Source organism: Sorghum bicolor, chromosome 1 (genome assembly GCF_000003195.3).
Source record: "Sorghum bicolor cultivar BTx623 chromosome 1, Sorghum_bicolor_NCBIv3, whole genome shotgun sequence".
Taxonomy (NCBI): domain Eukaryota; kingdom Viridiplantae; phylum Streptophyta; class Magnoliopsida; order Poales; family Poaceae; genus Sorghum; species Sorghum bicolor.
In genome coordinates, this window is record NC_012870.2 from 59,532,147 (window position 1) to 59,554,894 (window position 22,748).

General features: G+C 40.6%; 2 long non-coding RNA genes across 4 annotated transcripts; both read left to right on the forward strand.

The window, feature by feature from the left end:
• On the forward strand, positions 3,862-4,339 carry LOC110431627. The gene is made up of 3 exons (XR_002449043.1): positions 3,862-3,952; positions 4,042-4,125; positions 4,256-4,339. It is a non-coding gene; the product is annotated as an uncharacterized LOC110431627 (long non-coding RNA).
• Positions 19,432-22,007, forward strand: LOC110435015. 3 transcript variants are annotated; one of them, XR_002452668.1, is made up of 3 exons: positions 19,432-19,877; positions 20,499-20,665; positions 21,709-22,007. It is a non-coding gene; the product is annotated as an uncharacterized LOC110435015 (long non-coding RNA). The 3 variants fall into 3 exon arrangements; XR_002452666.1 differs by lacking the exon at positions 19,432-19,877 and having other exon boundaries at positions 19,884-20,665; XR_002452667.1 differs by lacking the exon at positions 19,432-19,877 and having other exon boundaries at positions 19,884-20,665; positions 21,714-22,007.

Below are 22,748 nucleotides of genomic sequence, written 5' to 3' on the forward strand. Positions count from 1 at the left end.
TTATGTTATACATATTGATGTTTTTTTTCTACAAGGCCACTCACAATGCAGACTCTATCATAGAGTCTAAAGTTATTTATTACCTCGAACAATGTGGACTTGGAGTCTAAATAAGACTTGGAGTCTTATTTTTTCTACCTCTTTCTTCAATAAATATGCTGCCACATCAGCAAAATATCATAAATAATATGTAATTAAGTGTCTTGAACTCTGTGATAGAGTCTTGCATTGTGAGTGCCCTAAAGTTAGTCAAAGTTAAACAAGTTTGACTGGCACGGATTCTAGAAATTGAAGCTTTCAGGACACAGGGCTGACACCACGGCCACAGTTGGCCCCTGTTTACTTGCGCACTCACAGCCACGTGTAGCGTCTGTACAGCGTGGCAAACAAACATATGGATCTCTGGCCTCGTGGGGATGAGGAGGATCAGATGAATTTTCTAGTAGTAGTAGCCAGTAGTGGCTGCATAGCCCATGCTCTGTTGCCGGTGGACCTGGCTTCAGACCTTCAGTGTTCTGCAGAATAGATGATTGCCACGTCGTGGTGCATCTTATGGAGCAGTACTGTACTACGTATTTGAGACGTACTGGTAGCCGGGAACAGGCACGAAGCCAGCGGTGGGGCTAGGGGGGCTCCAGCCTCTCTACCGCTGCTGGCCTAGTGAAATTTCTAGTGTTTTTCTTCTAATTTTAGACATAAATTTATAAAGTAGGGTGGGCTGAGAAATTTATTTTTTAGATATATTTTGTGAATTTCATTATTGGTCTATATTTTTAATCTAAGACTACTTTAAACTAATATATTTTTTTATTACAAGAGATAATAGTAGAGCTAAGTTGATGTAGAATTTTTGTTCAGCCCCCTAAATTTTTTTCTGGCTTACTCCTCGACGGAGGCCAGGTGCACCGAACGTGCGCCGTCGTTTGATGTGGGGAATGGAACACTGGGAAACAAACAAGTGGAGTGGTGGGCAAACAAATGGAAATATCTTGTAGACAGCTCAGTAGTCAGTACTATGCACCTTGTCGTGGTCCTCAGACTCAAAAAAAAAAAAAAGCCCGACAGTGCTAGTAATTCCGGAGCCTGTCAAATTTATCTCAAGTTCCTTTTTCAAAAAAAAAACCAAGTTAACTATCCTACTCTTGACACAATTCATAAAGAATAACAATAATATTTACGTTATCAAATAAGTATTAGTGAATACGCTATGAAATGTAGTTTCATTTTTTATGTGATACATTGTACGTGTTAGGCTTTGTTTAGTTCCAAAATTTTTCAACGTTCCTCGTCATATTGAATTTTGCGGCCCATATATGAAGTATTAAATATAGATAAAAAAAATTAATTGTACAGTTTGTCTACAATTTGTGAGACGATCTTTTGAGTCTATTTAGTCTATGGTTGAATAATAATTGTAAAATATAAACGAAAGTGCTACAGTAGCCAAATCTAAAAAATTTTCATGAACTAAACAAGACCTTGATACTCTTGTGGGTTTTGGACTGAAGAGGGCTTCAACTTGGGAAGATTTCACAGGAAGGAGAGGACAGTACTAGAGCAGGCGGCTCCAAGGCGATCCTCAGGCCAAAAGCCTACGCAGATCCCAAACTATGAAAGTTTAGGAGAACTGTCAGTGTAAAGATCATTTTGTCCGTGTATATGCAAAGAATATTATTTGTAAAACCTAAGTTGAAAGGGAGGGCATAATGATCAACGAGAAGTGTGTTTTCTCGTCCTAGGAGTCCCTGTTGATATCTTGACAGCCGCAGCGACATGATGTCACTACAAGAAATTCCCTTATACGTGATGGTTTGATTGTGACCTTCTAACAAATCATCACAGAATGTAGTCATCCATGACGGTCCAAATCCCAGGTGATGATGCATGACGATTGGTTGAATTAATGTCATAAGTGGAACGTCACGGATCATTTTACGGATCAATTTAGTCATCTAAGAGCATCTCCAACAGTTTGGCAAAAACTGTTTGGCAAATCTTGACTTTTGGCAAGTTGATAAAAAGAATGGCAAGTCAAACCCTCTTGTGCGCTAATAGAAAGTTTCTTGTATACCGGTGGAAAGGAAAGTTTCATGTGCGCTAGTAGAAAGTTTGGAAAACCTCTTGTACGCTAATAGAAAGTTTCTTGTATACCGGTGGAAAGTTTCTTGTTTACCATTGGAAAGTTTTCTGTGCACCAGAGAGATGCTCTAAGACGAACTCATTGGATGTTGATGTAAGCATGGGACCCACCTGTCAGTGAGGGATTTAAATAGGGAAGGTAAATGCAAAAAAAAGTGACACAAGTGGGATTCCAACCGTGGCCGTTTGCACCGTTCCCAACTGCACAAAGCTAACCAATTGGTCATCGATTGTAATATGCATAATGTTGACTTGTTTTGTCTTTTGTTCCCATCTAAGGCCCAGCCCTGCCCAGTGACACAACCCTAACCTAACTCCCTCCACTCCCCAGTCCCTTCCGCGCTCAGCCTGGCGGCGCCCGCGCCCCTATCCCTTCTCACCCCCGTCTGCTATCTCTCTCCGCCTCTCTCCCGAGGAGGCGATGCAGGCCGCCAGCCATGGCGGCGCGGGACGAGCGCCCCTCCCCCGATGCGGCGGTGTGGAGCCGGTGCGGCGGCGCTGGGGCGAGCACGCCCCCCTGGCGGCGGCGCAGGGCCAGCGCCTCCCCTTTCCCGGTGCGGTGGCGCGGCGGCGCCCCACAGGCGAGTGCGCCCTGGCCCCAGGTGCGGCCTCTCTCCCTTCCTTCTCTCCTTACTTCACCGGCTCCAGAGTCGAGCGCAGCGCTGGCGTGCTCCGTAGCGGTGGCTGTCGCCGGCGACGGAACGGCGCGACCGAACCCTAGGTGCGCCAACCCCTTCTCTTCTCTGCTTGTTGTCCAAACCCTAGGATGCCACGACTAACTCAGCTTCATAACATTGAAATGATTTCAAGTATGTTATGGCTGTCAGATTTGTCGTAGTGTGGTTAATCACCAGTGAACTTTGTGTTGCCTTGACATGTAACACACTGTTTTAAAATCTGCTTTGTAAATTTGCTGCTTAGGTTACCGTAACTGTACCTATGTGAAGACAACCTCACAACCTGATTCAACCTTGTAGGAAACTATGTATCCTCTACTGTCATATGATACAGGGTTTCTCACCTATTACTCTTCATTCTATGCTACATGGCTTAGTTCCCATAAAGCTTGCTGATTCGATTGACATTATACAATTCTAGGTGGAATAGTAATTTACATTTAGTTATTATATTAGATGCTAAATAATTATCCAGACGTCGCTTTCTAGCTGAAAAATAGTAAGCTGTCAGATTTGTAGTAGTGTGGTTAATCACCAGTGAGCTTTGTGTATGGATTTAGATTATGCAAGCAAGTTCAGTTACCTGATCGCAATTCACAATTTGACTATTTTTATTCTAAAATTGTTCCAGAGGTGTTGTACGTAAATTTATCACTAAATTTATGACTGGTGGCTTAAATGCAGAATTCATGGGTCCACGAAGACACAAATACACAGGTAAGGTAAATGGCATTTGCTTACTTCTTTCAATTTCTAATCTCTATGTGACTCTAGAGTCTAGAGAAAAGAACATCAATACTCATGGTTGATGGTTGGTGTGAAAACAGAAGCTTTAGAATATTGCTCATGCACTGTGAAGACCTGAAATAGTTTATTGCATTGGCTTCTATGTTTTTTGTAGGAAATATGATCTACCACATCAAGCATTTCATATTTAAAATTTTGAATAGTTTTCCCATATTAAAAATTTTGAATATTTTTCCCATATTTTTATAGTAAGAATTACCATGAATTTTCTCTTGGTTCAAGCTAACATTTAAAAAAACATTGTTCTCACTCTGTTTACAGGAGTGACCTCCAATTCAGATGCTGCACAGCTTGCAGAGACCCTTATACAGAATAACTGTAAGACCAAGGTATAACTATTATTAGTCTAAACTGTTTTAAATGATCATATTCTTCAAGCACACCAAAAATCTCTAAGAATGCAAAACTCATTAAACAGGTCGTTGGTGTGCCAGTTTCATTGAATGGTGACCTCAAGAACCAGTTCGTTGAAACAACAGTTGGATTTGATACAGTGTGCAAGGTAAAACACATAGTCTAGTAGACATTTTGCATAATGTGTCGATCATGATTCGTGAAGGGCTTGGAATCAAATATGACATATCACTGTCGATCTGTCACTAATGTCATTTTGTGTGGTAACTACTTTACAGGTTAATTCACAGCTTGTAAGCAATGTTTGCCTCGATGCAATCTCAGCTGGAAAGGTTAATTCCGCTCATATTTGTACCTCTTCACCATGGTTAGCTATTGCTCTCATTTTTGTTGAAATTAGTTGTCACTTCTTTATAATTGAACAATGTCCATGCACGATGTATGAAAATTATAGAGAAATTAGATGTAAAGTTGTAGACAAATTACTTGTGAAAATTAGCTGATGGCCTTTCTGTTTGGTTCTTCATTACAACATTAAACACTAGGAAAGAACGTGCAATAGGTACACATCTAAAAGTTCTTTTAGGTTGTGCAATGTATTTGCAGTTTTTTACCTATGGCACCTTTCCATATAACTTTGTTTAGACTGCTTTAGTGATAAATGGAACCTTTGGTTTTCAGGTGAGAATGAGCTTAGATGCAGAGTGGTGCAGCAAGAGGATCAAAATGCTCATGGTGGCTATTTTCGAAAGATTTTGTTATGCAAGCAAATCATATGAGTTGTGTTGTGCAAGCTACCCTCTTAGTTTTGTAGGTACTTGCGTGTAGCTTGCTTATTGCCTATGTATCTCCTATGAAAAATTGTACAAGTACAAATGTTGATGGTTTCAATGAAAAGATGAGCAATATTTTGTCAATTGTGAGAGTTCTTCCAATTTATGTCTGTTTAATGAGTGTGTTATAAAACCATGACGATTCAGTTCATCACCATAGTCTCTTCCTATAGTTGCCATCTGGTTCGTCCATGACGATCCAAAAAACCAACCCGTGACGTTCTATTTTGGTCCAAACAATGTATGACGAGGAATAGATGACGTTCCTAAGGACCGTCATAGATAGTTAACCGTGACGGATTTTTGCTTGTCCATGACAGAATCAAACCGTCATGTATAAGGGAATTTCTTGTAGTGTGTACTGTTGATATCTTGATTAATACCACTACCAGGAGCATTCATCAATTTCACCTTTGCATCTCTGTCAAGTTCACAAAAAACCCCAACAATGATGTCTTATAAAACAGCCGACTTTGACACAGGTGCTTGTATTTTTCTGCAGTGGTAGGCGACGTATATCAACAACGAGATGACTGTGATGACTTTATCAATCTCGAAATTTGTCAGTTTAACTTAATTCTTTGGAGGTGCTCATAGAAGTAGGGTGTGTGCGCGTACGTTCATAGAGGTGAGTGTGCACTCGTGTATGTGAGCGTCTACGTCTATAACTGGGTCTCACAAATAAAAAAAACTTCAAACATGATGGATTTTGTTCCTTTATTTTCATCTAATCGTGCTCTAAAAACGAGTTCCATTTTTTACTTTTTGTTAAGAAAAACAAGTTATGGGTTGAGCACTGTCCAAAGCTGCAAGGGTGTGTGCATATAAAAAACGGCTTTGTGAAAAAAATGATCTCCATTATAAAAAAAAAAGATAGATACTGTATAGGGTCTGCTAGACTTCGTAGTCATTTATCCTTGTTTACAATGGGCCGCATAGGAAAAACGGCCCGTTAGTCTCACACAATCCATCCCGAGGAGCGCACGACCGATTTTCTCTCTCTCGTTTAATTCTGCTTTTGCTTTATTTTTGTTTCTCTATATATATTCCTCCGTGCTTCTTCCTTTTCTTCTTGATAATCCTTTCACTGTCTTTGACGTCTATTTGTATTTCTATGTTTATTCATTTTCAACAATTTCTATTTTTTTCTCAGACCATCTCTATCTGATGCTGAAAACACCCATTTTCTTTGTTTGCACATTTTATACTGAAGGAAAAGTATTTTAAAATACGTTGGAAACAAATCATGTTTAATTCTAGAACATATTTTTTATTTAAATTGAGATATTTACTTTTTTAAGGAAAAGTTGAGATATTTTCTACTGAGTTGGTAATTTCTAAACGGAAATATATGGAACAAATCACAAATATTTCGTCTAGAATATCTTTTGCTGAAGTACAAACATTTTTTCCTTTCAAGCTACATATATAGTTCTAGGACGTTTTTACTCGGAGTTTTTTTTTTAAAAAAAAAACACCAAGATTACCTTGTAGCATTTGTGGACTAGTGAGCAGGAGTAGTACTTCTCTCTTTCTCCTATGAGAAGGTATTACCAAGAATTATCACAATTATATAAAACAAACCGCTGTAAAACTCTCAGTTGAACATGCATGATTAAAAGAGGAGTTACAACAAGCATCAGGAGTGCAGAGCAGCAGCACTTCCTGCTGGAACACAACACGCACGCCGTCACGACGAGAAAGCACAAATCTCAGCCATTCCGAAATCCCAGCCCGGAGCTCAGTTACCTCGGTTGATTTTATTCGCCGAAGTGGGATCACCACATGTGCTCTCGGTGCGCCGGCCTTTGCTCGCTCGCAGATCGCAGTCGCAGCGACGACGACGGCGCTCTACGATTCCTCCGGTATGCCGTCCAGCGCGGGCCTCGAGTCGTCGCCGCGCCGCGCACCGCCCGCGCCCTCCTCCGGCTCCGAGCGCGGCGGCGGCGGCGCGCGCACCACCTGCTGCCCTTCCAGCGACACGGCCGTGACTACAATATGGCGGCGGCGGCTCGGCGCGGCTCCGGCTCCGGCTCCGGCTCCGCTGCACTGCCTCCGCGTGACGCCCGCGGCGATGCGCTCCAGCTCGCCCCTGCTCACCACGATCTTGGCGCGGACGCCGCCTTCGCCGCCTCGTGACACGACGGTGACGCCGCCGCCGCCGCCGCTGTGAAGCGCTTGCCGACCACGCCGAGGGCTCCCGAAACGGAAGAAGCAGCTGTGCATGCTGGTGATGGCACGCAGCAGGTACCTCTCTTGTCTGTGGCGAACCGCGAACCTACTGGCCATGGCGCAGTTTGCTCGAACCTATATATAGACGCGTGATGTACGTACGCATCGGCCGTTGACGGTGGCGTAGCTACAATCTAGAGCAAGAATGATCTATTTTAAATATGTAAAACCAAATTATAGAGTAATATGTGTAACTTTTATAATTTTAAAGAGCTTGTCTACTATAGTTTAATCTCACCTCATGATCACGAGGCATGATCCGGCCGGCGGTATGATTCGTCAGTTGACTTTTGGGATTGAGAATGAAGCCGGTGAGGGTCAAATGAGGCTTTTTGGCTCGTCCCTCCGCTACCACATGACTGATGCATGGTTGGCGAGATGATTCCAGTTTATGTTCGACTGCCTGGATGCCCATGTCTACTACGTGATGCCACGACAGGTTGGTTGGCGCCGTTCTCGCCCAATGATTTGCATGCGTCGCCGCGCCACGAGCTTACCTGACGATAGATCATGCTTGTGTATGTAAGGAGACAGTTTTCATGATTGTGCATGCATCCTAGTCCACTCATAGCCTTGCATTATTGAACCCTGAACTCTTATTTACTCCCTCTATACCTAAAAATGATGTTTAGAGCACTCCCAACATAGGCTCTACGATAGTTTGTATCCCTACTTATTATGCTGCCACATCAATATTTTGATAATCTGAAAGATAATTAATTGAAGAAAGAGAAGGAAACTGAGTCTTATTTAGAGCAACTCCAGTAGAGCCCCCTACTTGAACTCTAATAGCTAAATATGAGTGCCTAAGTCAAAAATCCAACTCCAGCAGGACCCCTACTATGGATCCTAAATTTGTTGGCCAACAAAATCTTTCCACCAGCTCTATTCCTGTTGGGTCACCCCCAGCCCCTATCCCACCGTTCTCGTATGACTCTAGCAATGGACGCAGCGGCTCCTCCTCCCTCTAACGAGCAGCTGCCCCGCCGTGCTAGCCTCCTGCCTCTCCCCTCCGACGTGTGGCCCACTCGGGCTCTCTGGCTCCCCGTGGATCTCCGTTTACGCTCCTTAGGCTTGTTCGCATGGAGGATAGACACTAGCACTGGGGGAGAAGAAGAGGAAAGGTGGTTGCATGACAGGATCCGACCGCAGCCACATGAGCAAGCCCCACCGTTGCTCCACCCCGCACGGGCCATGGGTCGCTGCCTGTGCTCCTCCTTGTGGGTCTCTGTGTGTGTGGAGGATGGGGAGAGAAGTTTTGACCTAATGACAAATAGGTCCTCCATATTATTGTCTGCTCGGATGGATTTGGAGGCCTTTGTTTTGGAGCTACTGCTCGAGATGAAGCAAAATATTAAACCAACAAAAATAGAGGAAAACATCAAAATAAAAAGTAGAAGCTCTGATTTGGTTGCCCCTCGGCCACCCTGCCTGCGGTCGCCCCGGCTAGCTGCTTTGCCTAGTCGCGGTCGCCACCCGGCTAGCTGTTGTGCACTGGCCGCGCTCGCGGTGGCTCTACGCCTCTACCTTACCTGCCAAACGCCTGGCCTTGCCGCACGGCCACGCTGGCCCCGGCCGGCTAGCCGCGCGATGATGCTGGAGCAATAGCAAGCAAAGCGGAGGCAAACGAGCATGAGCACGGCAAGGCGATGACAACGGGGCAGCTCGCACGCGACGATATGGAGTCCGACAAGGGCAGGGTGCACGGGTCTGCCTGGTGTGCAGCTGTGTGAAGGAGCATAGGGCGGGCGTGAGGAAGATGCGAACTAGGTAGAAATTTTGGCCCTGGAGCGGCTCAAATTTGCCTCCAAATTAATTTAGTAGCTTTGATTCTTGATTTGTGGTTTGTTTTATCTGCTGAAATCTAGTGGAGTCAGGATCTAATTTCTAGATTTTTTTTGGGCAATGACTTTCTTGCTATCGGACGGCAAGGATGAGGACGAGGACTCACTGGCCGGACGGCCGCCCTGCATGTTGGGGGCTGAATACCGTCTTCCCCCGCTTGGTTGCTTCGGAGGATCACCTCCAGCCCGAACCTCCATCCGAGAAACCTTCGAGTACTGTAGTGCGGAGGATCTGGACAAGACTAATGTTAACGCATCTCGTGTGATACCGAGTGAATGCAGGGACCAAGTCGACGGCGGAGGTCGCGAGGAGAGAAGGAAGAGACCTTCGGATTTCCCCACGATGAAGGATGGGCGAAGGCAAGACAGAGGACGCGGCGGAGCCGACGAACCTTCGGCGTGCCTGAGCCGAGGAACCTTCGACACCTCCACGCCGAAGGTTCTGCGGCCGAACAGAGGATTCAAGCATCGTCGAGCTAGAGCCCCCGGCAAGGAGCGCGTGAGAAGCTCGTGGCGTGAAATTACTTAAGTGACTTGTGGTCAGTAGACTGTAACATAGGGATATGCCAGGATATTCCCCTACCGTTACGGGACATTTTTGTAATAGTCTTAGGTCGGTTTCCGAGCCCTATATAAGGGAAATGAAACCACACTTAAAAGGGAGAGAGCATTTCCCACCTACTGTCAAGTTCCTGCCCATTATCGCTAGGCCTCTAGCTGTAGCGCGTGAGAGGGCTCGTTGTGCATCGTGTTGCTGGGAGGTACAATACGTATTTCCCAACACTGCATCAACTCGCTTTGACCGGCAAGGACAAGGTTTGCGAGTATTGGTGGTGCAAGGGAAGGAAGAAGAGTGGGAGCAGAGGATCCAAATGGTGGACGCGTGAATGATTAGATAGACACTAAACCGAAAAGTTGCATTGTGAAAGCATAATTTCTTCATACAGTTTCCTAAGCTATATAAACTTTTTTGCCCTTATTAAATAGGTCGCATTCATTTTGGCGAGCCGAACCTAGGACATCGAGCCAATAACTTTAACCAAATAAATAAGAAAATCATTTAGTGACATTTATTTCAAATAATGACAGATGTGCATACAGTTTAGATGCGTATTGTGTCTTTTCCATAATGGGGAAATACGAATAATTTAAAGAAGATTTAAAAGATTATTTTAGGTTATTTTTCACTGAGGCATTTAGCTAGTAATTAATTAAATTATATGTATCTTGCTGTCAATTATATAATGCAAAATCTCTCAGAGGTGTTCATAGAAATAGGGTTTGTGAGTTGTGACATATGTTTATAGATGTGAGTATACGTACATATTGAGGTGTTTATAAGAGTAGGGTTTGTGACGTGTATTCATAGGTGTGAGTATATGTTGCGCGTCTACATCTGTACTTGTGTAATTAGAAAAAAAATATAAACTTGGTGGATCGATGTTTTGCTTTTATTTTCCAACCGGTTGCGGCCTAAGACACGATCCAACCAACCATAATCCGGTCAAGCATGATGCGCGCAGAAACCAGCCCATAGCAATTTGTAGGAAATCCTTTGGCCCAACATCTAGTTCATTCCCTGGCCCAATTAGCTAATTTTAATTTTCTTCTTCAGATTGACAGTATGTTCACGCCTGTTTTTGTTTTGAACGCAAATAATCTTCTTTCTTTTTTCACCAAGTTTTTTGTTATAGTGGTTTCTTTACATTGGGTCCCTCATTTGAATAGGATAAAGATTTTGGGATTTTGATTAAAAAGGTATATACACACCATCCAAATAGGGTAGATAGTAAAGCAGACTCTCAAAGTCTCAAAATCTTAGAATTTCCTTCACACTAGGCAATCCAGATTTCTAGAATCCCTAGTCACCCAAACGACATCTATAATGTATTTGATTTCTTTCTCTAAACCATGTTAACTTTTTTTATCTACTACAGTTTCTATTGATTTTTATGGAACATTGACCATTTCCACATACTTTCACTTTGTTGGAACAAAATGTTTGTTTATGCAATACATAAAATTACGCATACAGAACAAATCATACAAGCACAAACCCGCGGAACGAAAAAAAATCATGATGCCAAACATATGCTCAACAAGAACTATTCATATGAACAAAGAGATGAGCTATGTGGAAGTTCACAAGAAAATAGTTTCTAGATTCAGCCATTAAGGAGGAGTATTCTATCTTGTTAAGAAGACCGTTCTAGTTTTATGAGAAACCATTTCAAGCTAATAAAATGTTCAACTTCAGGGGAAAAAACAAAAGTGTAATAAAAAGTCGATATATGTTGGACATTACTACCTAATAAATCATGCAACTTGTGGAACAAAAATGCTGTGCACCTGAAACAAAAAATTGCGGATACATGACCTACACTATAAAATGATGGAGGAAAAAAACAGTATAGATTAATTAGAAGCTAAATACACACCGGCTGTACAAAATTATGCAAGATAGAAAAAAAATATTGGTTGATAGAACATAAAGCTATATAGGGTAAAATCAATCCACTTGCTTTGCAGGCCTAATCTTTTGGAGGTCTCTATAGGAGCAGAGTAAGTATGTGTGCATGGGTCTTTGTGTGACTAAAAAAATATGTAATAAGTAAGGTAGAGAAAAAATAAAAAAAAAGAGAAAAAGTTTCTGTAATAATTGAGGAAAAGTAATGAAAGAAAAAAAAGGAAGAAAAGCGAGAAAGTGGACCGTGACAAACCCCTCTACTATGCCTTGTGGGCGCTGCACTGATCTGAAATCTCAAATCCGTGACGTGGGTAACTCGGCAATCGGCAGTCCGGTCCGCAAGCCCGCGGAGAGCTCGAGACAGTGCATAAGGCAGTGTCAATGCTTAGTTTCACTATACGGTTTCTAAAAAGCCACATCAGTTAGAGTGGGATGAAACAATGAATAAAACTAGCCTTCACAATGCAGCGTTTCATTGTACCAATTCCAAAACTAAGTAAAACATTTAATTACTGTTGAATGAAGGGATCATATGCACCGCTGAATTTTGTAGCCATTCGCACTCAGGGACACACAAAGATAGCATATGATTATTCAGATAACCAGAATAGCAACATTCAACCTTCAGCATACGATTGTTTAAAGACAACTAGAACATACGACTGGAACATAGATAGTAAACTAAGATAGATAAAAAAAGTTCAAACAAGCTGAAGCCACAGCAAAGACGCATACTTTGTTTCTACATATATATTTTACAAAAATCCAAAACAAAAATATGGACATACTCGACCTCACCTGGGAGCGCCTGGGCGCCGTGGCAAAGGCCTGCAGGTGCCGGTCGTGTTCAGGTGCGGGCCCACGGGCTCCTTCCTGGATGGCGGCGCCTTCAACGGCCTGATGGGGCTCGGCAAGGAGAAGGTGTCCGTGGCCGGCATGCTCACCGCCAGCGGCCTCGTCGCGTCCGACAGCTTCTCCATGTGCTTCAGTGAAGATGTTGTCGGCCGCATCAACTTCGGCGACGCCGGCATCCGTGGCCAGGGCGAGATGCCCTTCATCTCCACCCCAGCTGCTCGTCTCGGCTGCACGGGAAGGGAAGGAGCACAGGCGGATGCGTAGGAAGGATTTGGGAAGAAGAAGAATGGCTGGAGAAGGAAAGATGGGTCTGGAAACGAGAAGGATGGCCAGGCGCGCGCACAGGATCAAGGATGATGAAACTTTCTCCCTCAGTGCTGGTTTCACACGGTTTCCCAGGAGTTGGAAACGGTGCACACTCGTTTCGTGGAGATGAAACGATTCCCCTCTCTCTCCTCCTCAGATCATGCAAAGATTCTATTTTTGCTGATGTGTCACCGTATTTAATGTGCATAAAATCTCCATGAAATGTCCATTGAGACTGGCCTAATATCCAGCCCGCCGCCCCAGAATCCGCAGCAGTTTTGCGTGCTGTCTGCCGTGCGCCCTACTACTCATCACACTCCCAATGCTAGAAACTACTCCCTCCGTCCCTGAATACTGCTATTTCTAGGAGAAAATTTTGTCCACATATACTGTTATTTCTACTAGCATACTCGGTCCACTAGCCCATTTAATTTCTCTTCGAAACTTTCATGGTCCATCAGCCTATTTAATTTCTTCTAGGGAGTAGTACTTTGGCGCATGGTAATTGTTGGAGTCTGTTTAGTTGGCATTAAATGCAGCTCGTTGGAACCAGAGAACCATGACTTAACGTGCATGATTAAATGGTGGAACCCAAATTAATTGAGGGTAGAATGGTCTTTTGTTTGCTACATTAATATGTCTGAAATCTGCTAGAAATAGCAGTATTTGGGGACGGATGGAGTACATATAGTTTTCTATACCCATTAAATTTTATAGACACTATATATATATATATATATAGAAACTATGGTCCCAATGGATAGTTTCTATACAATATTTTTATATCCAATCACATTCATTCTTTCTCCATTCTTAGCCAATCATATCACTTTATGTCTTGGATTTTGTATAGACATGGTTTCTAACTTAAATCCAGCTCCAATAACTACATTACCACATCAGCAAAATGCTTAGATGACACTGCAATTAATATTTATAGAAACTATAATGGTTTCATACATTGGGAATGTCCCTTACTACTTGTCGTACTAACCTGGTGATGAAGTGGAAGCTAGCTAGGCGACGGCACTGCGGCCAACGACTCAACACGAGCAGCGTTGTCGCATGCATCTCGCCACTCCGGGCAACCCCGGGACGGCCTGTCCTCGGCTATACACGATCTCGTTTCGTTTCCTTTCTTCAACGCATCCATCAATCACAATCACATGCAATACCATTTTCCTTTGCATTATTGGCCGTCACAATGCAAGTGCGGTCGTACGAGCAGAGCAGGAGCAGCACCGGCCGCGCGCGGAAATCTTCCGGTCCGAACATTCGGACCGAAGACACCGTCCGACGATTCCCGCCCAACGACTCCCGCGCGCGAGGGGTTAGCAGGTACGTACGTTTCCTTTTTTGTTTCTTTTCTTTTTTTTCTTTTCTTTTCTTTTCTTCTTCTTTTCTTTCTTCTTTTTATGTTTCTTTTATTTTTTCCCTCCTGATCGTTGCTGTTAGTTTTCTTCTCTTTTTTTTTCTTTTCTCTTTTCTTTTTTTTTCTTTTTATTTATTTTCTTTTCTTTTTCTTTTTTCTTATTTTATTTTATTTTTTCTTTATCTTTTCATTTTCCTTCCTGCCCGTTGTTGTATAGTTTTATTTTTTTGTTTCCTATTTGTTTTTTCTTGGTATTTTTTTTCTTTATTTTGTTTTATTTTGTTTTTTTCTTTTTCCCTAATTCATGTTTATAGATTCAATTTATTTTTATTTTTCTTTTATGTTATTTTATATTGTTATCTTTCTTTTATTTTTTTCCTCTTTATTTTTTTATTCCTTTTTGTGCTTCATTTTTTCCCTTTCTTTTTTTTCATTTTTTATTTCATTCATCTTTTTTTTATTTTTTTTGGCAACGCATTAATTTAGTGCTGGTTACAAAGGTGTTTATTAGATTATTTTTGTAGAATACATGCATGCATGTGATTCAAACGCTACAAACGTCTTGATATTGATTCTATTGTGGTTGTTTAATTTTTTTAGTAGACTAATATCATAGGAAGCGAGTGATATTATTTTTTGTTTCTGTTTCATTCAATTTTTCATATTATTTTTTATTTACTATCATTAATTAGTTTTATTTATTCTTTTTTATTTTTTTTTGTCTTTATGTTTTTATAGATTTTTTATTTTTCTACTTTATCTTACTTAATTATTTTTTATATTTACATTTTCTTTTCTATATTTCATGAGATGTGATGTAAAATGATGTTTTTTGCAACGTTCATGTGGTATACAATACCATGTTCTTTGATGTTTTTTATGATGTTTATGTAGTATATGTAATGTTCTATGATTTTTTATGATGTTCATGTGTTATACATGTAATGTTCTATGATATTTTTCTTATGTTTGTGTGGTATTTTTGTGATGTTCTACGATTTTTTTGTGATGTTCGTGTAATATATATCTGATAATGCAATATTCTATATTGTATTTGGCGATGTTCTATATTGCATTTGGTGATGTTCGATGGTTCATTTAGTGATGTTCACTTAGTATATATGATGATGTACATAGTGATATTCACGTAATATATATGTGATGTTCTATAGTGTATTTAATGGTGTTCTATATTGTATTTAGTGATGTTCTATGATGTATTTAGCGATGTTCATGTTAATGTTCGATAGTGAATTTAGTGACGTTCGTTTAGTATACATGTGATGTTTTTTTATATATTTAGTGATGTTCAGATAATATATATATGATGTTCTATAATGTATTTAGTAATGTTCTATGGTGTATTTAGTGATGTTCACTTAGTATACATGTGGTGTTCTATGATGTACTGAGTGATGTTCATGTAGTGTATTTGTGATGTTCTATAATATATTTAGTGATGTTCCGTAATGTATTTAGTTATGTTCACTTAACATACATGTGATGTTTGCCTTTTATTTTTTCCATATTTCATTGTATATAGTATACACATGATGAATGAGATACTGTATGATTATCTTTAAGTATTTTTACAACATATTATGTAGTATTCATACAACATGTTATGTAGTATTTTTCCATATTCCATTAGTTATATTATACACATGATGTTCTAGTTGTGTAATATTTTTTACTATATAATTCTATATTTTTATTTTATTTATTTATCGGTATTATAATACAAATCATTTAAGTGTGTAAGTTTTCATATAAAATATTGTTTTATAATTTAATTTGGATACTTGATTTGCTAACCATAACATTTTAAAGGTTATAGAACTATTTATATACGGTGATGTCAGCAATTTTGTTTGTTGGTGTAAAAGGAAGTACAGGACTCACTACAGCTCTCAGCTAGTGCTGTCAGGCCCCGTTTAGTTTTCCACCCAAAAATTTTTCATCCATCCCATCGAATCTTTGGACACATGCATAGAATATTAAATATAGATAAAAAATAAACTAATTACACGGTTTGATTCAAAACCGCGAGACGAATTTTTTAAGCCTAGTTAGTTCATGATTAGCCTTAAGTGCTGCAGTAACCTACATGTGCTAATGACATATTAATTATATTTAATAGATTTGTCTTGCCGTTTCCTGACGAGCTATGTAATTTGTTCTTTATTAGTTTTAAAAAACCCCTCTCGACATCCTTCCGACATATTCGATGTGACATCCAAAAAATTTTCATCTCCAATCTAAATAGGACCTCAGCCCTTGAATCCTGTGCGCGCTCTACTTGTGTGGGCACCGGAAAGCCACGTGAAAATAACACGGAAATATATATGTGATATTATATGATTTATTTAGTAATATTTATATAATATATATGTGATGTTCTGTAATATTTTAAGTGTTGTTCTATAGTGTATTTAGTGATGTTCACTCAGTATACATGTGATGTTATATAGTGTATTTTAGTATGTCTGAAAAGTATACATGAGATGCTCTTTTTAATTTTTTTCTCTATTATATGTTTTTATTTTTTCCTCACACATTGCTCTAAATTTTATTTGTTTTTATTTATTTATTTATTATTTTTATGTATATTATAATTATAATACCAATACGTTTCTTAGAAAATTTTATTATGAAGATGGAACATTATTTTTTAAACCTTAAACGTCGTCTAAGCTCAAAACAAAACTGTTCTATCTTTATATGATAACTTTATATGATAATTATTCGTTATTAAAATTTTATCTAAATATATCGATGTGGGATCTTGTTTTGAATGATTTATTACAAGAAATCAAATGGTGTAATCAGAATTTAATTTGGATATTTTGTTTAGGAGTTATGACTTTTTTCATTAAAAGCATGCGTTGTAGCTAACATGGATATGTTGCTGCACTATCTCCTCGCACCAGCTACAGCTACGCATGGTAAAGCCACGAGCTAAATTTAATTAGTATGGATGAGAATAAATATGTACCAGCACCGGCCATAGAAAAAGTACATTAAAGGTCTAATTTGGAAACAGTCTAAGAACGACGTACGCTGCAGAGGTAAATGTAATTTTCAGCACTAAAACCAGCGGGAACCATCAGACGAGAAATTATCGGACTCTAAGAGCCCCCTAATTTTCGGATGTCTCTTCGTTTAATATTTTTGTTTGAGGATTTGTACCATAGAATGTTAGGATTTTTGGATATCATGTACCATGGCTGTGCTTAGTTGGCGAACTAAAAAATTTCGTGACACTGTAGCACTTTTGTTTGTTTGTGGTAATTATTGTTCAATCATGGACTAACTAAACTCAAAAGATTTGTCTCGTAAATTTCGACCAAACTGTGCAATTAGTTTTTATTTTTATCTATATTTAATACTCTATGCATGCGTCTAAAGATTCGATGTAATGGGGAATCTTGAAAAATTTTGGATTTTAGGTGGAAGTAAACATAGCCCATGTAACAAATGATATTTTTTAGTGACATTTGAATTAGCATATAATATTTCTCTTCATTTAATGTTCATACTAAATATGAATTGATGTCCGTTTAATATTATTATCAACTAATTCATTCAATAGCAGTCATTTAGAAAATATATAGCTCGCTCAAAAGAAACAGTCCGAAAAAACAGTAAAAACAGTCCGGCCAGGCCAACAAACAGTCCACGGTACCATTGGATATGGTACACGCGGAAGAAAACGAATCGTCGTGCTCCGTTAGTTAGCAGTTTTATTAAAACACCGCGCGGGAATTCGGGCGGGAGTCTGCCGGACGACGGCTTCCGTCCGAACGGCCGGACCCGACGAGCCCCCGGCCGCGCGCCGGGTCGATCTCGGACGCGGACGGCGGGAAGCCCCACGTACTACACTACTGCGCGCTGCAGCTGCAAGGAGTACGTACGAGCACACACAACACACCTGCAGTGGGCACTGGGCAGGCGAGAAAGCTATATAGCCCGGTGCGCGCGTTCCTGGGGGTGCCTGTACTGAACGTATGTCGCTCGTCGCACAAAATTGGAGTGGACGAGCTGTTCTCTCATGCATGCCCACTACACTACGGGAGAATCAAAATTTTCCAGGCTTCCCGAGAGCCAAAAATCGAGCACTCGGGGAAGCCAATCTTCTCCGACTGTTGCACTCGGGGAAGAATTACACTCGGGGAAGAGAGGCTTTCCCGAGTGCCACAAAATATCTGGCTCTCGGGCAAGAGCAACACTCGGTAAAGGCCCTCTTCCCCGAGTGCAACACTCGGGGAAGAGCCACACTAGGAGAAGAAAAGTGTTACTTGACGGCCTAACTCAACGGTGTCGTTAAACTAAAAATAAAAAAAATCTTCCCCGAGTGCCTTGCTTAACTCCCGGAGAAGAAGCCCTTTCCCGAGTGCCATGGCATAGCTCTCGGAAAAAATGCTGGCTTCCCCGAGTGTCGTGGGCCTAGCACTCGGGGAAGGGTCTCTTCCCCAAGAGTCAAGAAAGACACTCAGGGAAGAATTTTTATTTTTTTTATTTTTTTTCTCTATTTTTTTCTGAGGCCTTCCTCACATTATTTAAAACTTCTTGTTCAAATTTGGGAAAATTTAAACTTTTTTTAAGTATATTTCATTAGTTTTTTTCGTTTCCTTGAATTTTTTTGCATACTTCAAATTTGAACTCCAGGTTCATGAAATAATAGAATTTATTGATTCAAAAAATGATATTCATGATATTTGGTGTATGTTGAGGCCGTATTCAGAAGCTCACATGAAATGTCGAGCATCTTGCTGTCGTAACATGAAGAACAACTTATAGATAAAGTGTTTTTAAATTATAAAAAATTCGAATGAAGTCTGAAAATCACGAAACTTGTCTGGGCGTTATGTTATTGCATGTAGAGGCTATGGTAAAAAAATTGAGAAGTTTTCGAAGAAGTTGTGACGTCAGATGTCTAAAACCCACATATCTCTACATGTGATCACTTATGATCACATACAGAGATGTCTGAGTTTTAACCATCCAACATGACACCTTATTTGAAACCTTCTCAAATTTTTACCATAGCCTATAGATGTGATAACATGACACCCAATCAAGTTTCATGATTTTTAGATTTTGTTCGAATTTTATATAATTTAAAAACACTTTTCCTACAAGTTGTTCATCATGTTATGACAACAAGATGTTCGACATTTCATATGAGCTATTGGATATGGCCTCAACATATACCAAATATCATGAATATTATTTTTTGAATAAAGAAATTCTATTAATTTATGCACCTGTAGTTCAATTTTGAAGTATGTAAAAAAAATCAATAGAACGAAAAAACTAATGAAATATATTAAAAAAGTTAAAGTTTTCCCAAATTTGAACAAGTGGTTTTAAATAATGTGGGAAAACCTCACAAAAAATAGTGTAAAAAAACACAAAAAATAAAAATTCTTCCCCGAGTTTGCTCTCGGGGAAGAGGCTTTTTCACGAGTGTTAGGATAAAGAACTCGGGGAAGAATTTTTTTTAAGAAAAACTAGCCAGCCCCAAACACTACTGACCCACCCCAGCCGCCCTCAAACACCCTTGCACGCACTCGACCAGCACGCACGCACCGCTCACGGACTCCCCCGCTCGGCTCCTCACGCACGCACGCACACGCTGCGCCGCCGAGCTCCACACGCATGCCCGCCCCGCCGCCGCAGCAGCTCTGCACCCATGCCGTCCACAGCAGCAGCTCCGCACCCATGCGTACGCAGCAGCAGCTCCGCACCCATGCCGTCCGCAGCAGCAGGTCCGCACCCATGACGTCCGCCGCAACCAGGTCGGCAACCTCTAGATCCGCGCCCCTGCCAGCCGCCGCCACTGATTCGGCGCCCTCCGTCTCCAGCCCGCGACGGTCGCGCCCCCTCCCCAGCCCGCCGACGGCCGCGCCCTCCTCTCCCCATGGGGATTTGGATTGACGGCGGTGGGATCTCGGGATCTCGATCCCGGCACAAAGAACTTCGATTTAGGTAATGGGGATTTGGATTTACAGCAGTAGGATCTCGGGATCTCGATTCCGGCATGAAAAACCTCGATTTAGGTAATGGCGATTTGGATTGGGGCACTAAAAAACTGGGGTTTGGCTGATGGGATCTTGGCATTGGGGAACTCGGATGATGTTCAATCCGGTGTTTATAGTCGGTGTGGATTAGGCCTCGTGCGCGTATGGTGTAGGAGGAGGGCGTCTCGTCATGTGATTTTATTTACTACTTGTTTAGTATATATTATGTTTCACATATTTAGAGATTGGAATCATAAAGTTAGTTCTTTCATGATTACAGTTCCCTCTAGTTCGTGTAACTAATCTGTCAATTAGTCAATTAGCCTAGTTCCTGATTACACACTCTTTTTTATGTTTTATGTCAGGCCCTTGAGCAGGTTACTCTGTTGCTCTGAATTTTAAGTTGTGTATTCTGGTGCCGCGCTCCCCATGGAGTGTGTGCTTATTTTTTTTATTTTACCTTCTTAATAAATGTACCAGATTTGAACTTTAAATTTTATTAAATGAATTAATAGTATTAAAATTTAATTTATGGCAAGGTTTACTACACTGACTATATCACAGTTTACTGAAACTCAATCACTTTCAGGTGACAACTTTTTCAAAGATGTGAGCTATATTATTATTATTAGTAGTATTGAGGTTGTATGTGTTGAGCCCTTCTCTGCTTGAAAAAAAAAGAAGCCATGAAGCATGGAGGCAAACATAATTGCAAATCGATCTGAGCTGCCTAAATTTGAGTTTGAGTATTGGGAGGTACGCAGTTCCCTTTAATGTATTTTATTTATACAGGTTCTCCATTTATAATAAAGCCATAATTTACCCTGTTATTTCATAAAAATTTCTCCATTTATAATAAAACCATAATTCACCCTGTTATTCCATAAAAATTTCTCTGCACATACATATTTGTAATAATTTTAAGTGCATGCTCTTCATGTCCACGTACAAAGGAAGAGAGTTTCATGACCTTCAAAACTACATGTGTGTAATGGCTAGAACAAGTCTTCAAATTTCTTATGCTTCGTTTCGAGTTTGGTTCATCTATACATTACACACAAATTCCTGTCAATTTAATAGATTTGGTATTTATTATAGTGCCCTTAGCTTTATTTAGAATTCATATTTTTTGGGGATGGATGGTCCAAAATCCTAATTCAGACTTACTCTACACAAAGTGTTGCATGCTCCATTTTATATGAGACTTGATCCAAGATGCTGATAAATTGTGGACCAATAGCTGACTCAGTTCAGAGAGATGGCTACAGAGCTTAATATGCTTGTCGTCAAGTAGGTGGGCACAACAAAAATAAGCAATATATCTCTGCATACTCTGTTGTTACTGCAATTTCAATTCTTTTTACCGTTGGAGGTGAACCAGGAATCATTTTAAAATGATTTTACCTGCGGCAGTTGGTTGAGTAGAGAACACCATCTAATTAGCAAACTATTTTTTAATGTTCCATTTGTACATAGTTGTTTGGTAAAAAAAATGTTTTACATGAGTTGCTTATGAAACAAAAAACTTCCTTGGGTGGTACTGAGGATTGTTTGCTTCTTACCTGACGTGGTGCGCTAGAATGGGTTACTTTCATAACATCTGTACTTACCGTACCTCCAATCTTAAGTTTTCATAATACACTTTTTTATATTGCTGTTAAAATCTGTGACATTTTTACGCACTGGGTATATGATGCAGCAGTAGCTTTTACTATAGTCTTTGTAGTAATAACTTTAGTGTCATATGTTCTACTGCAGTTATGATATTTATTATGTTGTGATGTGTTTCTTATTTGTAGAGCAGGACCTGTCGGATGGGACCCAAAGCACCTTAGTGACCCTGATCGTCTTCGCCGGTGCTGCGGTCATGCCTGCACTGCTTCGCCACGCCGGGATCACAAGCTGGGGCGTCCCAACCCTCACCGGCATCGCACACTGGACCGTCACCGTGAGCCATCTTCAGAGTCGTTTTTATGTATTGAACTTGTGAACTTGGAATAATGTGTACTTTTGAATGTGTGGTTTGTAATATATTGTGAATTTTGTACAAATTTGGTCGTTTGTGATATATAAATATATATAAATATGGTTTGTGATATATTAATGTTGATTTGTAGTTTATGATATATATATATATGCTTTGTTATTTACATGGAGAAGCAAAAAATAATAAAAAAAGATTTTCAAAGTGGCTTCTCCGAGTGTCTAGGCTGCAACACTCGGGGAAGAGGGTTTCTTCCCACTCGGGGAAGAAAATAAAAAAATAATAAGAAGGAAACGGCGCCGGCTGGCAACCAACGACATTAATCCTTCTCCGAGTGCTAGAACGACTCTCGGGAAAGCCTTCCCCGAGTGTATGATTTTCGGCTCTCGGGAAATACGTCTTTCCCGTGAAGAGATACCCTGAAGGCTCTTCCCCGAGTGTTGCACTTGGGGAAGGCTTCCCCAAGTGCAATTAGACCTTCCCCGAGTGCATTTGGCACTAGGGGAAGCCACTCCCTGCCGTAGTGCTACCTGGCTAGTGTACAAATCAAAAGCTCCCCCATCTATCTATCCGCAGTCGTAAAAGATGCGCGGATCGAGCGGATACTTAGCTAATCACACACTTTCACAAATCACACCTACTACAGTATCCCTTTTATTTATACAAAGTAGAAGACGCTTTGCACGCGCCCTTTTCCAAAATATAGTATATACAGTACAGTATTTTTTAAAAAAACACCGGGGGTTCTCTCTGTATATACGTATTATAACTGATGCTTCTCCCTAACATATATACAAGGTAGCAGCTCATGCATGCCGTCCTCGTGGACGCACGTAGCACGTTTTAAAGAATTCA